The 12,952-nt window shown below is 47.1% G+C and overlaps 2 protein-coding genes across 2 annotated transcripts in view; one reads left to right on the forward strand and one right to left on the reverse strand.

The window, feature by feature from the left end:
- Positions 1-12,952, reverse strand: part of BLVRB (biliverdin reductase B) — a 220,150-nt gene that overhangs the window by 35,994 nt on the left and 171,204 nt on the right. The window lies entirely within an intron of this gene.
- SPTBN4 (spectrin beta, non-erythrocytic 4) overlaps positions 1-12,952 on the forward strand; it is a 117,522-nt gene that overhangs the window by 13,214 nt on the left and 91,356 nt on the right. The gene's annotated exons all lie outside the window — the stretch shown is intronic.

Raw genomic sequence — 12,952 nt, forward strand, 5'->3', positions numbered from 1 at the left:
CAGAAAAATCATGCCAGTATTTCCACAAATGAGTACTCTCTTGTAACCAGCGCCCATATTAAAAAACAGAATCTACAACGGGGTGTGGTGACTCATGCCTGTAATCCAAGTGCGTTGGGAAACCAAGGCATGATGATCACTTGAGGCCAGGAGTTCAAGACCAGTCTGGGCAACATGGAGAGACCCCATATCTACAAAAAAAAAAAAAATTAAAAATTATCTGGGCAGGCCTAGGCACGCTGGCTCACACCTGTAATCCCAGAACTTTAGGAGGCTGAGGTGGGTGGATCACGAGGTCAGGAGATTGAGACCATCCTGGCTAACATGGTGAAACCCCATCTCTATTAAAAATACAAAAAATTAGCCGGGTGTGGTGGTGGGCGCCTGTAGTCCCAGCTACACAGGAGGCTGAGGCAAGAGAATGGTGTGAACCCGAGAGGCGGAGCTTGTAGTGAGTGGAGATCAAGCCACTGCGCTCCAGCCTGGGCGACAGAGGGAGACTCTGTCACCAAAAAAAAAAAAAAAAAAAAAATTAGCTGGGTGTGGTGGCATGAGCCTGTAGTCCTAGCTACCCAAAAGACTGAGGCGGGAAGATTGCTTGAGCCCAGGAGTTCCAGGCTGCAGTGACCTAAGAAGGTGCCACTGCCCTCCAGCCTGGGCAACAGAATGAGATACCATCTTTAAAAAACAAACAAACAGAATGTGACATATGACAGACCCAGAAAAGCATCCTCATGCCACCTACCTACACTATAGTCCAAGGGCGTACTCTCTTAACGTCTAACAACTCAGCTTCATTTCGCTGGTGTTTTAACTTTATGTAAATAGAATAATGCATTGTGTGCTGTTTTGTGTCTGGCTTTATTCACTCAACATTATGCTTGTGGGAGATGCATCCATGTCTCCCTGTGCTTGTGGGTTGGTCCTTCTCCTTGCTGTATAGTGTGCCATGGTGTGAACATACCACAGTTTGTTTATGGATTCACCTGTCGATGAGCATTTGGATTGCTGCTAGTTTGGGGCTACTATAAATGGCGATGTTGGGCCAGATGTGGTGGCTCAAGCCTGTAATCCTAGCACTTTGGGAGGCCAAGGCGGGCAGATAACTTGAGGCCAGGAGTTCAAGACCAGCCTGAGCAATACAGTGAGAACCCATCTCTACTAAAAATACAAAAAAATGTGCTGGGTATGGTGGTGCATGCCTGTAATCCCAGCTACTCGAGACGCTGAGGCAGGAGAAGCACTTGAACCAAGGAGGCGGAGGTTGCAGGGAGCCAAGATAGTGCCACTGGACTCTAGCCTGAGTGACAGAGTGAGGCTCTGTCTTAAATAAATAAATACATAAAATAAATGGTGGTGTTCTCAAGTTTCTAGTACACATTTTTGGTGGGCATAAGCGCTTGTTTCTGATGGTTTACACCCACCCAAGAGTGAAGATGTCCAATCACAGAGTAAGGGTATATATTTTATTTTATATGTATATGTATTTGTTGTTGTTAATTGAGACGAAGTCTCGCTATGTTGCTCAGGCTGGTCTCCAACTCCTGGGCTCAAGCAGTCCTCCTGCCTTGGCCGCCCAAAGTTTCTGGATTACAGGCGTGAGCCATGCGCCCGGCCAAGTGAGTGTATATCTAACTTTAGTAGAGACTGCCAGTTTGTATCATTTTATATTCCCACTAGCAGTGTACCAGAGATTCATTTGCTGTGCACCCCACCCTTGTGATGGTCAGTCTTTTTTTTTCTTTTTCTTTCTTTTTTTTTTTTTTTTTGAGACAGAGTCTCACTCTGGCACCCAGGCTGGAGTGCAGTGGCGCGATCTTGGCTCACTGCAAGCTCCGCCTCCTGAGTTCAAGCAATTCTCCTGTCTCAGCCTCCCATGTAGCTGGGATTACAGGCGCACACCACCACGCCCAGCTAATTTTTGTATGTTTAGTAGAGACGGGGTTTTGCCATGTCGGCCAGGCTGGTCTCGAACTCCTGACCTCAGGTGATCCGCCTGCCTCGGCCTCCCAAAGTGGTGGGATTACAGGCTTGAGCCACCATGCCCAGCTGATGGTCAGTCTTTTTAATTTTAGCCATTCTGGTGGCTGTGCATTCTGCTGTGGTTTTACTTAGCATTTTCCTGATGACTAAGAACAACGAAGAAGGTGAAGCATATTTTCATACATTTATTGGCCATTCAGATATTCTTTTGCAAGATGCCCATTCAGGTCTTTTTTTTTTTTTGGTCTTTTGAGATGGAGTCTTGCTCTGTCGCCCAGGGTGGAGTGCCATGGCATGATCTTGGCTCACTGCAACCTCCACCTTCCGGGTTCAAGTGTTTCTCCTGCCTCAGCCTCCTGAGTAGCTGGGATTACAGGCGTGCGCCACCACACCGGGCTAATTTTTGTATTTTCAGTAGAGACAGGGTTTCGCCATGTTGGTCAGGCTGGTCTCGAACCTCCCAAAGTGCTGGGATTACAGGCATGCGCCACCGAGCCCGGCCCCAATCAAGTCTTTTGCCCATTTTCTTATTAATTTGTCTGCCTCTTTCTGATGCTTTTGGAGGAATGCAAGTACGTAAGCAGACGTATGTGTTGTCAGTGTTTTCACCCACTCTGTGGCTTATCTTTTCACTGGCTTAACAAGGCCTTTGATGAACAGATTTTTTTTTTCTTTTTTTCTTTTTTTTTTTGAGACAGGATCTCACTCTGTCGCCCAGGCTGGAGTGCAGTGGCTCAGTTTCTGCTCACTGCAGCCTCAACCCTCAACCTAACCTCCCAGGCTTAAGAGATCCTCCCACCTCAGCCCCCTGAGTAGCTGGGATTACAGGTACGGGCCACCATGCCTGGCTAATTTTTGCATTTTTAGTAGAGACGGGGTTTCGCCATCTTGCCCAGAATTGTCTGAAACTCTTGACTTCAAGTGATCAGCCCGCCTCGGCCTCCCAAAGTGCTGGGATTAGAAGTGCCCAGCCTGACGAACAAGATATCTTAATTTGAATGTAGTATAATTTAATAATTATTTAACAATCATTTCCTGTATGGCTAACATTATTTGTGTCTTGTTTAAGAAATCTTTGCCATCTTGGCTAACATGGTGAAACCCTGTCTCTACTAAAAATACAAAAAACTAGCCGGCCGTGGTGGTGCGCGCCTGTAGTCCCAGCTACTCGGAGGCTGAGGCAGGAGAATGGCGTGAACCCGGGAGGCGGAGCTTGCAGTGAGCCGAGATCGCGCCACTGCACTCCAGCCTGGGCGACAAAGCGAGACTCCATCTCAAAAAAAAAAAAAAAAAAAAAAAAAAAAAGAAATCTTTGTCTATTCCAAGGTTATGGAAATAGTCTTTGATGTTTTCTTCTGAAAACCTAATTTTTCTTTTCTTTTTTTTTTTTTTTGAGACGGAGTCTCGCTCTGTCACCCCGGCTAGAGTGAAGTGGCGTGGTCTCGGCTCACTGCAAACTCCACCTTCCGGGTTCAAGCGATTCTCTTGCCTCAGCCTCCCCAGTAGCTGGGACTACAGGCGCATGCCACCACGCTCGGCTAAATTGTTGTATTTTTAGTAGAGACAGGGTTTTGCCATGTTGGCCGGGCTCATCTTAAACTCCTGACCTCAAGTGATTCTCCCACCTCAGCCTCCCAAAGTGCTGGAATTACAGGCGTGAGCCACTGCACCTGGCCTAAAACCTTATTTTAGTCCTTTCACATTTGGATTTGTAAGCGGAATGAAATTTATTTGTATATATTATTGTGTACAGTGCAGGTCAGTTTGTTTTCGTCCCCCATATGGATATCCAGTTGACTCAGGTCCATTTATTTATCCTTTCCCTGAACTGCAATGTCGCTTTGTCATAAATCTGAAAGCCACTTATCTATGGGTTTCTGCATGCAGTTATTGCTGTAACTGATACAGGTTTTATCATGTTCCAGATTGCATTCTTTGCTTTTTTGTTTTGTTTTGTTTTGTTTTGAGACAGAGTCTCGCTCTGTCTCCCAGGCTGGCATGCAGCGGCATAATCTCGGCTCACTGCAACCTCCGCCTCCCGGGTTCAAGCGATTCTCCTGCCTCAGACTCCGGAGTATCTGGGATTACAGGCGCACACCACCATACCTGGCTAATTTTTGTATTTTCAGTAGAGACGGGGTTTCACCATGTTGGCCAGGCTGGTCTCGAACTTCTGACCTCAGGTGATCCATCTGCCTTGGCCTCCCAAATTGCTGGGATTACGGCTGTGAGCCACCATGCCTGGCCACATTATTATTAGTATTATTTTCAGAACTCTGCCTTAAGACTCATCCATGTATCTCTGAGTGCATTTGTTTATTTATTTATTTTTAAGACAGGGTCTTGCTGTGTCACCCAGGCTGGAGTGCAGTGGTGTGATCTCGGCTCACTGCAACCTCCAACTCCTGGCCTCAAGTGATCCTCCCACCTCATCTTCTCCAGTACTACAGGTACTGCAGAACTGCAGGTGCACTCCACCATGCCTGGATAATTTATATATTTTTGTAGATAGAGACAAAACCCAGGTTCTCCCCTGGGTTCGAATTCTTGGGCTCAAGCTATCCTTCCACCTTGGCCTCCCAACGTGCTGAGATTACAGGACCATAATGAACCAGTGCATCCGGCCAAATTAAAGTCTTATCCTAAGGAAATGTGTTTCACTTGTGATTGTTATTGGAGAAGAAGTTATTGGAGAAGAATGTATAAATGGTAAAAAGCTGGGCATAATAGTACTTGCCTATAGTCCTAGCTACTTGGGAGGCTAAGGGTGGGAGGATCATTAGAGCCCAGGAGTTTGAGACCAGCCTGGACAACATAACAAGACCCCCATCTCTCCAAAAAGTAAAAATGAAAAACATAGCCAGCTGTGGTGGTGCACGCCTCTAGTCCCCTCAGGAGGCTGAGTTGGGAGTGTCCCTTGAGCCTAGGAGGTCAAGGCTGCAGTAAGCTGTGATCATGCCTCTGAGCCACCGCCTGAGTGACAGAGTGGGACTGTCTCAAAAAAAAAATAATAATAAAATAAATAAAAGAACTCAATATAAGCACAATAGCAGACAGAGGAAACTTGTCATTTGGCCTGGAGTATTTTTGTTTGTTTGTTTGTTTTGAGACAGGTTCTCCTTCTCTTGCCCAGGCTAGAATGCAGTGGTGCGATATGGCTCACTGCAGCCCCGAACTCCCAGGCTCAAGCGATCCTCCCACCTCAGCCTTCTGAGCAGCTGGCACCACAGGTGCACACGCACTATGCCTAGCTATTAAATTTTTTTTTTTTTTTTTTTTTTTGAGACGGAGTCTCGCTCTGTCACCCAGGCTGGAGTACAGTGACCGGATCTCAGCTCACTGCAAGCTCCGCCTCCCGGGTTCACGCCATTCTCCTGCCTCAGCCTCCCGAGTAGCTGGGACTACAGGCGCCTGCCACCTCGCCCGGCTAAGTTTTTGTATTTTTAGTAGAGACGGGGTTTCACTGTGTTAGCCAGGATGGTCTCGATCTCCTGACCTCGTGATCCGCCCGTCTCGGCCTCCCAAAGTGCTGGGATTACAGGCTTGAGCCACCGCGCCCAGCCAAATTTTTTTTTTTTTTTTTAAGAGACGGGAGCCTCACTATATTGCCCAGTCTGGTCTCAAACTCCTGGGCTGAAGTGATCCTTCCACCTTGGCCTCCCAAAGTGTTTAGATTACAGGTGTGAGTCACCTCGCCCAACCTGGCCAGGAGTCTTGAAAGCCCAAAGGTATCTGTGTCAGTTATGGTCCTGGCAGGAAGCAGATGGCATCCCACAAAGGGGTAAAGTTGGGGCAAGTTTAATGAAGGGACTATTGACATAGGGGTGGGCAGGATTGAGGGAACCTACAGGGGCAGCAGGGACCCGCAGCGTGCAGAGAAGGGAGCAGTGAGAGAGCAGAGAGACGTCATCAGCAGGAGCTGGGGATGTAGAGAAAGAAACCAGGCACTGCCAGGGGCAGGTCAGGCAGGGAGGGAGGGAGCAGGAAGCAACAAAGCCATTGACTCCTCTGATCTCCTGCTGGCCAAACCCAGTTGGAAGTCTGAGGGCCTCTGAGGGTTGGGGAGTCCATTCATACAGTCCACACTGGCCAGCCTCCCTGGACCCACCACAGCACGGGGAAGAGGAGTGGAGGGTGGCACCAGAGGGGGAAACGGAAGACCCCCACACAGTAAACACACCAACATGGTCAACATTCAGCGTCATCTCAGGTCAGGGCAACACTCTGAGTTTTTTTTTTTTTTTTTGAGAGAGTCTTGCTGTTACCTAGGTTGGAGTGCAGTGGCGCAATCTCGGCTCACTGCAGCCTCCACCTCCCAGGCTCAAGTGATTCTCCTGTCTCAGCCTCTTGAGTAGCTGGCATTACAGGCACGCACCACCACGCATGGCTAATTTTTGTATTTTTTGGTAGAGAGAGGATTTCACCATGTTGGCCAGCTGGTCTCAAGCTCCTGACCTCAAGTGATCTGCCCACTTAGGCCTCCCAAAGTGCTGGATTACAGGCATGAGCCACCATGCCCAGCCCCGTGACAATGCTTTTTGTTTTGTGATTTCATTTTGATGATACCCAAAGAAAGTGAACAGAAATTGATCCTGGGCTAGGTGCAGTGGCTCACACCTATAAGCCCAGCACTTTGGGAGGCTGAGGCAGGAGGATTGCTTGAGCCCAGGAGTTTGAGACCAGCCTGGGCAACCTGGCAAGATCCTGTCTCTATAAAAAATACAAAACTTAGTCAAGTGTGGTGACATGCGCCTGTAGTCCCAGCTACTGGGGAGGCTGAGGTGGGAGGATAACCTAAGCCCAGGGAGGCTGAGGCTTCACTGAGCCATGATCATGCCACTGCTCTCCAGAGCCTGGGTGACAGAGTGTGGCATAGAAAGAAAGAAAGAGAGAAAGAACGAAATTGAGAAAGAATGAAAGAATGAACAAAAGAAAGAAAGAAAGAGAAAGAGAGAAAGGGAGAAAGAGAGAAAGAGAGAGAAAAAGAGAGAAAGAGAGAAAGAGGGAGGGAAGGAAGGAAGGAAGAAAGGAAGGAGAAAGAAAGAAAGAGAAAGAAAGAAAAAAAGAAAGAAAGAAAGAAAGAAAAGAAAAGAAAGAAACAAAGAGAGAAAATAAAGAAATTGATCCTGGACCATCTTAATGGCAACTTCATAAAGGATGATACCCCTGTGTGTGTGTGTGTGTGTGTGTGTGTGTGTGTGTGTGTGTGTGTGTGTGTGTGTATATATTTTTTTTTTTTGAAACAGGGTTTCACTCTGTCACCCAGGTTGAAGTGTAGTGTTACAACGATGGCTCACTGAAGTCTCAACCTCCTGGGCTCAAGGGATTCTGCCATCTTAGCCTCCTGAGTAGCTAGGACTATAGGCACAGGCCACCATGCCTGGCTAAGTTTTAATTAATTTTTTTTTTTTGAGACAAAGTTTTACTCTTGTTTCCCAGGCTGGAGTGCAATGGCGTGATCTCAGCTCACTGCAACCTCCGCCACCCAGATGCAAGTGATTGTCCTGCCTCAGCCTCCTGAGTAGCTGGGATTACAGGCGCCCGCCACCATGCCTGGCTAATTTTTAAGTTTTTAGTAGAGACGGGGTTTTACCATGTTGGCCAGGCTGGTCTCGAACTCCTGACCTCAGGTGATCCACCCACCTTGGCTTCCTGAAGTGCTCTGATTACAGGCGTGAGCTACCACACCTGGCCTGATTTTTAATTTTTTACATAAATGGTGTCTTGCTTATGTTGCCGAGGCTGGTGTGAAACTCCTGGCCTCAAGCAATCCTCCTGCCTTGGCCTCCCAAAGTGCTGGGATTATGGGCATGAGCCACCATGCCTGGCCTGATTTTTCTATTCCTGATTACAGTCTTGTCAGCATGGAGCAAGAGTTGAGAACTGAAATGCCCACCGAGACCAGATGGGCTGTATACACTGAGAGAACTGGGACCTCCTGTAAGAGGGCAGCACCCACACAGCCCCCGCGATGGCAGCCTGGCAGGAATGGAGGTCCAGGGTTGCCCTATTGGGTGATATTTCATGAGAAGCCAAAAATCTAAATTTTTTAAAGACAAAATCTTCCTATTTTAAAATGTTGGCAACTGATTTACATTTTTATAAAACGCAGTGGGGGTGCAACCAAATATATCTCCGAGGCTGGGCACAATGGCTCATGCCTGTAATCCCAGCACTTTGGGAGGCTGAGGCGGGCAGATCACCTGAGGTCAGGAGTTCAAGACCAACCTGACCAACATGGAGAAACCCTGTCTCTACTAAATATACAAAATTAGCTGGGCGTGGTGGCGCATGCCTGGAATCCCAGCTACTCAGAGGCTGAGGGAGGATAATTGCGTGAACCTGGGAGGTGGAGGTTGCAGTGAGCCAAGATTACACCACTGCACTCCAGCCTGGGAGACAGAGGGAGACTCCATCTCAAAAAAAATTTATATATATATATATATGTATGTGTGTGTGTATATATACACACACACACATGCACACACATACACACCCACCCCTACCTCTCTCAAGTATAAGTTCCCAAAATCAATGATCCCCAGAATCCATTGAAGAAAGCCAAATCTAGTCCAAATCCTTCTTTTTGCAAATGTGAAAACTGGGGTCCAAAGAGGGGAGATGACCTTAAGAAGTCACCTGGCCAGTTATTAATAGAGACAGGGCAGAACCCAGTTGTCCTCATTCTGGTACCACCCTGGGGCTGCACTAAAATTCCACTTTGGCTGTAGTACTAGCCAAAATCTGCTATTTGGTGTGGGTGTCATTTGTTAGAAGGCAGAGGAATAAATACTCAATTTAGCATCTTTTCTGCCATCACTTCCTCAGGTATGATTGATGATCAGTATTAACGTAGGGTACCATCTTATCTAAACAGCACAAAACCCACATTGACACAAACAAGATACTTCCTTTGCATTTACTGTTAATATTTGCATATTCATTTTCAAACTAGAGGTAAACGTTCAAGGTGCAATTTAAAGTTAAAAAATACAGATAAGTAAATGTATATTTTCTAGTGCTAGAGTAAAAAGCAATACTTTTAAAAAATTTTGTATTTTTAATTTTAGTGGGTACATAGTAGTTATATGTATTTATGGGATAGATGCTTTTGTGTTGCAGACAATCCAATTATACTCTTTTAATTATTTTAAAATGTGCAATCAGGCCAGGTGCAGTAGCTCATACCTGTAATCCCAGCACTTAGGGAGGCCGAGACGGGTGGATCACTTGAGTACCGGAGTTTGAGACAAGCCTGGGCAACATGGCTAAACCCTGACTCTTCTAAAAATACAAAAATTAGCCGGGTGTGGTGGTGCACGCCTGTAGTCCCAGCTATTCACACAGCTGAGGTGGAAGGATGGCTTGACCCCAGGAGGCAGAGATTGCAGTGAGCCATGATCTCACACCACTACACTCCAGCCCAGATTTGATACAGGGCAGACCCTGTATCAAAAAAAAAAAGAGAAAGATAAGTACAATTAAATTATTATTGAATGTAATCACCTTGTTGTACTGATATCAAATGCTAGACGTTATTCATTCTTTCCATATTTTGTACCCATTAACCATCACCCCTTCCCTTCACACCACTATTGATAATATTACAAAAGGTAAATTTTATGAAAAAGGAAAATTTTTTTTTTTTTTTTTTGAGACGGAGTCTCGCTCTGTCGCCCAGGCTGGAGTGCAGCGGCCGGATCTCAGCTGACTGCAAGCTCCGCCTCCCAGGTTTACGCCATTCTCCTGCCTCAGCCTCCCAAGTAGCTGGGACTACAGGCGCCCACCACCTCGCCTGGCTAGTTTTTTGTATTTTTTAGTAGAGATGGGGTTTCACCGTGTTAGCCAAGATGGTCTCGATCTCCTGACCTCGTGATCTGCCCGTCTCGGCCTCCCAAAGTGCTGGGATTACAGGCTTGAGCCACTGCACCTGGCCGAAAAAGGAAATTATTGAGAGATTTCAAATGGTTGAAGGGGAAATAGACTGGAAATACACATCTTTATTCCTGAATTAATAGAAAACTTAATATTAATAGGAAACTTAATATTATTTAGTAATGGGATTTTAACAGTAACCGTACAGGCTAAGCTGCCAAAAATCGACTTAACAGCACAGTGGCTTAATGGAGAAGCTATTTCTCCCTCCCAGATAACCTCGAGATGAGCAACCCAGTTGGCAGGAAGACTTAGCTCAGAGAGGTCAGTGTAGATTCCTGGTTAATTTCATCTTATGTTCTGCAGACCTTGACCTTGATTTTCCAGTTTATGGGAGTCAGGGGAAGAAAGAGGAAGGCCAGGCAGCAATTTTCTTTTTCTCTTTTAAACTTTTATTTATTTATTTTTTGAGACAGAGTCTTGCTCTGTCACCCAGGCTGGAGTGCAGTGGCGCGATCGCCGCTTACTGCAACCTCCGCCTCCTGGGTTCAAGCAATTCTGCCTCAGCCTCCCGAGTACCTGGGATTAGAGGCGCCTACCATCACACCCGGCTAATTTTTGTTTTTCTGGTAGAGATGGGGTTTCACCATGTCAGCCAGACTGGTCTCAAACTCCTGACCTCAGGTGATCCACCTGCCTCAGCCTCCCAAAGTGCTGGGATTACAGGCATGAGCCACCGTGCCTGGCCTAAACTTTATTATTTATTTATTTAGTTATTGGAGGCAGAGTCTCACTCTGTAGCCCAGGCTGGAGTGCAGTGTCACGATCTCAGCTCACTGCAACCTCCGCCTCCCTGGTTCAAGCGATTCTTGTGCCTCAGACTCCTGAGTAGCTGAGATTACAGATGGGCGCCACTAAGTCCTGCTAGTTTTTTCTATTTTTAGTAAAGACAGGGTTTCGCCAAGTTGCCCAGGCTGGTCTCGAACTCCTGAGCTCAGGCTATCCACCTGCCTTGGCCTCCCAAAGTGCTAGGATTACACATGTGAGTCACTGTGCCCGGCCTTTTTAAAACTTTAAATTATGAAATAATTACAGATTCCTAGGAAGTCACAAAGATAGTACAGATGACAAAAGGCATATAACTGGCTGGGTATGGTGGCTTGAGCCTGTAGTCTCAGCACTTTGGGAAGCCTAGGTGGGAAGATTGCTTGAGCACAGAAGGTTGAGAGCAGCCTGGGCAACATTGCAAGACCTTCATCTCCGCAAAAATAAAACAAAAAAATCAGCCAGGCATGGTGGCATGTGCCTGTAACCCCAGCTACTCAGGAGGCTGAGGTGGGAGGATTGCATAAGCCTGAGAGGTTGAGGCTGCAGTGAGCCATAATTGTGGCACTGCACTCTAGCCTGGACGACAGAGAGAGATTGTGACTCCAAAAAAAAAGTAATTCTACTAAAAAATGTCAAAAGGATTTGAATAGATATTTCTCCAAAGATATACAGCTGTCTGATAAGAGCATGAAAAGATACACAATATCACTTGCCATTAGGGAAGTGAAAAAGAAAACCACAATGAGGTACCACTTCACACCCACTAGGATGGCCATAGTTAAAAAAAAAAAAAAAAAAAAAAAAGGAGGGGGAAACAACTAAGCACAGTGGGGCTAACATCTGTAATCCCAGCACTTTGGGAGGCCAAGTTGGGTGGATTGCTTGAGCCCTGGAGTTTGAGACCAGCCTGGGCAACATAGTGAGACCCCTGTCTCTACACCAATACAAAAATTAGCCAGACCTGGTGGCATGTTCTTGTAGTCCCAGCTACCTGGGAGGCTGGGATGGGAGGATCACCTGAGGCTGGGAGGCAGAGGTTGCAATGAGCCAAGATCGCACCATTGCACTCCAGCCTGGGCAATGGAGTGAGACCCCCATCTCAAGGGAAAAAAAAAAGGAGGGGTTGGGAAATAGCAAGTGTTGGCAAGGATTTGGGGCCTTCACACATTGCTGGTATAGCAACTTTTTAAAAAAATTTTTTACTTTTTCTGAGACGGGGACTGGCTCTGTCACCCTTGCTGGAGTGCAGTGGCGTGAGCACAGGTCGCTGCAGCCTCCACCTCCTGAGCTTAAGCGATCCTCCTGCCTCAGCCACTCAAGGAGCTGGGACTACAGGGGCATGCCACCCTGCCTGGCTAATTTTTTGTATTTTTTTTTTGTAGAGACAGAGTCCTCACCGTGTTGTACAGGCAGGTCTCAAACTCCTGAACTCCAGCAATCCACCCACCTTGGCCTCCCAAAGTACTGGGATTACAGGCATGAGCCACCATGCCTGGCCTATGGTGCAGCTACTTTGGAAAACAGTTTGACAGTTCCTTAAGGCTGGGCATGATGGCTCATGCCTGTAATCCCAGCACTTTGGGAGGCTGAGGCCATGGCTGTATTTATCCGTGTCCCCACTGAACTGAGCTCTGTGAGGGCCCTGTCTGTATTCACAGAGTCTTGAACAGACACAGAGTGTGTGTTCGAATATTTATTGAATGAATGAATGACTAGAGCCAACTGGGGTCACAAGCGGGGAAGACTTCCTGTACAAGTGACATCTCAGGAAAACTTCAAGGGACAGGAAGGTTGTCACCAGGTGGGTGGCAGAGGGTAGGGGAAGGCGTCCCAGGTAGGAGGAGACGTGGCTGCTGAGGCTGGACTCTCTCTCTCTCTCTCTCTTTTTTTTTTTTTTTGAGACAAAGTCTCGCTCTGTCGCCCAGGCTGGAGTGCAGTGGCGTGATCTCGATTCACTGCAACCTCTGTCTCCCTGGTTCAAGCAATTCTCCTGCCTCAGTCTCCCGAATGGCTGGAATTACAGGCATGCACCACCACGCCCAGCTAAGTTTTTTTTTTGTATTTTTAGTAGAGACAGGGTTTCACCATATTGGCCAGGCTGGTCTTGAACCCCTGACTTTGTGATCTGCCCCTCTTGGCCTTGCAAAGTGCTGGGATTACAGGCGTGAGCCACCGCACCCGGCCGACTCACTCTTTTTTTTGTTCGTTTTTGAGATGGAGTCTTGCTCTGTCGCCCAGGCCTGAGTGCAGTGACGCAATCTTGGCT

The sequence above is a fragment of the Macaca thibetana genome, chromosome 19, assembly GCF_024542745.1.
Source record: "Macaca thibetana thibetana isolate TM-01 chromosome 19, ASM2454274v1, whole genome shotgun sequence".
Lineage (NCBI taxonomy): Eukaryota > Metazoa > Chordata > Mammalia > Primates > Cercopithecidae > Macaca > Macaca thibetana.